Source organism: Dreissena polymorpha, chromosome 16, assembly GCF_020536995.1.
Source record: "Dreissena polymorpha isolate Duluth1 chromosome 16, UMN_Dpol_1.0, whole genome shotgun sequence".
Taxonomy (NCBI): Eukaryota; Metazoa; Mollusca; class Bivalvia; order Myida; family Dreissenidae; genus Dreissena; species Dreissena polymorpha.
In genome coordinates, this window is record NC_068370.1 from 21,562,164 (window position 1) to 21,566,197 (window position 4,034).

The 4,034-nt window shown below is 32.9% G+C and overlaps 1 protein-coding gene across 2 annotated transcripts in view; it reads right to left on the bottom strand.

Annotated features, from left to right (window-relative positions):
• Window positions 1-2,628: 2,628 nt before the first annotated feature.
• LOC127862277 (probable global transcription activator SNF2L2) overlaps window positions 2,629-4,034 on the bottom strand; it is a 76,912-nt gene continuing 75,506 nt past the window's right edge. For both annotated transcript variants that reach the window (XM_052401338.1, XM_052401337.1), the window contains exon 32: window positions 2,629-4,034. This exon is cut by the window's right edge and continues 477 nt beyond it. The gene's annotated coding sequence lies outside the window, so the exon portion shown is untranslated.

The following is a 4,034-nucleotide window of genomic DNA, read 5'->3' on the forward strand; positions in this document are numbered from 1 at the left end:
AAGACATTCCTTTAAGCAAACAGCGCAGACCCTCATCTGGGTCTACGCTGTTTGGCAAGGCCTTTTTTCTAGACGCTAGGCATAAATGGGTTAAAGCCCTTGATCATTATTTGAAGTTTATTGAATAAATTGAAAACTTTTGGAGTAATACTCTGCATATGAAGCGGTACGGACTGATGGATGGAGAGACAGACAAAGTATGTGATTACTACATGCCATCCTTCAGGGGCATAAAAAGCCTTAGCTTTTCATTTTCTTGTGACTTTAATTGTAAGCGAACATAATAATTTAGTCTAACTGGACATTAATGGTGTATTATAACAAAATATTTACATGTACAACATTGTCACGACAGCGGTACACATATGGCAATCTGGATCATTGACAAATCCAGATTTTACTTGTTTTTAGGTTTTTAACCTTAACTGCTTTCCACCAGGACAATAAATATCAAGGAATTTCACCTATAAACCTCAAACTGTGTCTCATTATTATGAAACCTCTAACCATAAAATATACATTCACACTTCTTTAAAAATAAATTCTCAATAATTATTCCTCTATGTGATGCACTGAAAATAGATACTTCACAGGTAGCTCTGGGGTTTAATAAGGCGTATATTTAAGGGGAAGTATGCCAGTAAATTCTGAGGGACCTGTCATACCCAATTACTGGCAGAATGGCAGAAGTTTATTAGTAGTGAATTAACAGGTAATGCAGAGATGTAAACTAGTTTACCAGCTCATTTTCACCCATCCGTAAAACTGGTGTCATAAATGTCGAGGTAATACAATGAAACTTAAATATTCAGGTCACTGAATGAGGTTATTTAGTTCTCTCATTTAAAGGCACAAGCAAGCATTTGGTTCAGGATTACTTGATAGTTGAATTTCAAAAAGAAAAATTCATACAATTAAATATTTGTGTCAGTTCAGCTCCAACAATTTCAGTATATTTCAAACAAACATTCCACAAAATAGCAAAGCTGAAGCAATCAACTTAGTGTGATTTGTTCAAATTTTATTTCATCACAAATAGCAATTGTAAAATAATGGAAATAAAAGCGGAAAAAGTCACCCAAAAGTCAACTTTCAACAGATATTTTTCGTGAAAACTAATTTTTTTTTTAATTACAATGACCTTCAAAATAAGATCTTTTAAAAACAAACTACTAATAGAATCATTAATTGATACACTTAATAAAGGTTTAATGAAACCAATACAGCTGTTCTAAAATAAAGCTCCACATTAAAAAATACATGAATAAAGATTTTTTTTAATATGGCGTCATAAAGATGGTAGGTAAGGACAATTGTAGTGCCTCATTAAGATATCTGTGTATATAATTGCCACCAAGTTTTAATTTAATGTACCATATAAAAAACCTTATGATAGCGATATTTTAAAGAAATAAATGATAACTCGGTTACTAAAATTAAGTGTGCAACACAATTTGTTTGACATGGACCTTGGTCATAAGGACATGAGGGTTGACCTTGACCCTATACCCCTATGAAACACAAACCTATAGAAATAAGAACAATAGTATTAAGCTATTAGAGAATCCTTTGATAGTGAAATAGCACAGTGAAATAATGGCTAAATAGTGAATAATTCATGAAATTTGTTATCTTTGATCTCAATGTGTGACGTTAACCATGCCTCTAGGGTTCTGGGCCTTGTATGTGACTCAGGCTCATATTATTGAAAACAACTAAAATGGTTTCATGGCTGGGACTCGTATGCAATTGGAGCTTCAGCTCAAGATAGAAAATAATCCTGTATTAAAAGGGTATTTTCAGGTCTAAAAGTGCCAAAAGTCTATTATTGACCAATTGTTTGCATGGCAATTTAACATATCCATATATACACTCATACCAAATTTCAATGAAATCTGCCCAAGCTGTCACATGATGTTGTCTGGGCACAAACATCTACTTATTTTCAAATAAAAAAACTGCCATAACTCTAGATTGTGCGGGCATTCCATGCCTCATCCTTTCATCCATGTATACACTCATAACAAGATTCAACTAGAAATGGCACGGCAGAGGCCAACGCGCATCCCCACGCCGCATGTTTGACCCAGGGGCGCCCCAGGTTTGGTAATGGGGCCATGCATAGTTGAGATTGACTATATTGTGATAAGAGATGTTCAGTATCAATTTGAAGTAAATCGATGTAGAAATGAAGAAGTTAATGTAAAATAACCTAAACAAATGAGTGAAAATCTCTGACCCGGCCCCACCCCAACCCCCATAACTTTTGACCCAGGGGTCAGATCAAAATTCCAAATAGTGCACTGTAACACATATGCTCATAGCTACCATGTGTGTAAGTTTCAAGGTTCTAGTGCTAATAGTGTAGGAGGAGATAGTGGTCAGGACAGACGGACAGATGGCGGAGATAACCACATAGTCCCCACTTTTTCTCAGAAAAGCATGGGGATAATGAAATCTGCCCAAGCAGTGAGATATAGCTCTTGACACAAAAGTGCTTTCGACGCAACAACAAAGCCAAAACAATACCTCTTCGTCTAAGGCAGGGGATAACAAACTGAATATTAATATCTAAGAAACGATCATAAACAATGTCTCTCTGTTCAAACAATAAAACAACTACATAAATTCTTTTACAATTTTATTCACATACATGAAAATTGCACAATATTCAAGTTTTAATGATGGAACCAAAAAATGGGTGAAAGAAAAATATATATGAACAAAATTATGAACAGATTTTGACATATACAATTTCCTTGAACTTATTTTGCCAATCAGAATTTATCATTTAAAATAAAGATCTATCATTTATGCACAAATAAGTTTTGTTTATAACATTGTTACAAAGGAAACTGCATTCAACATGCTGAAAAAACACCACAGTAAGAGTCTTTGCATTCTTGTAACGAATTTACACAGATTCAGTCTGATTTGCAACATATTTACAAAACAGACAATAATGAAATCTAAGTTTCTAGCACGCATGTTACAGTCATATTGAAATGATTTGGAAATGAACTTTTAACAAATATTAACAGGCTTTTATATTAACTAAAAGAAAAATCTACATAGAAAGTCAAAAACAAATTCAATAAACAACACTAATAGGAATTGTACAACAAAATATTGAAATGAAAAGTCCCCAAAAATGCTGCAAACACAATAAAACTTCCACTATTGACAAACTAAATTGTTCTCTAAAAATCTATGGAAAAATTTAAGGTTGAAAAGCATGAAATTTCTTATCATGATTATAAGGATGAACTTGTTTTGATGGATGATTCCCAGATCTACTGGGACACAAACTGAGTCTAGAAAATCAAGTGAACAAATAACAACTTAAACAGGTTTTAAAAAAGGATGAAACATTGTTCTACAAAATGATTTGGGTTTGTTAAAAGTTCATGTAATCAAGAGTAAGTCAAACATCAAAATTCAAAGTTTCTTTTTAACAAGTAACTCTCCAGTAAAAAATAAATTGTAGAAATAATTTAGTTATTCTTAGAAAAAGAACGATTTTAAAACCTCTTCTTTACTTGTGAGTGGATATTAACAATATTTGATATCTGAACACATCGACAAAGCACAAAAGCACAGAAAAAATAATATTAAGATGGTATACAGAAGACATTGAACAATTGTGAAGTGTAAAAGTCTCCTGGTAATCAATGTATAACAAAATCCTCCTTGATTCCCTGGTCTCAACTGCCTGTGTCCACTTGCTCAATACTTTAACCGCCGAGTACGCTTACAGACATTAACGTTTTAAACTCATGTTACAATTTTAAAATTTGGATTCTTTGGTCTAAACTGTCCAGGTCATCTTCCTCAAAACTTTTACAGTAAAATACATAAACAGACATTAACTTTATTTATGTAAATTAAATGTTCAAATTTTACATTTGTGTCTATTCTAGATAAAGTTTTCTGCAAATGAACCTTTCAAATGCATGCTGCATTAATCATTGCATTTGTTGCTGTTAACTCATTCAGTGCTGGAACCGAATTTTGAAGGCCTTTGCAAACAGTTT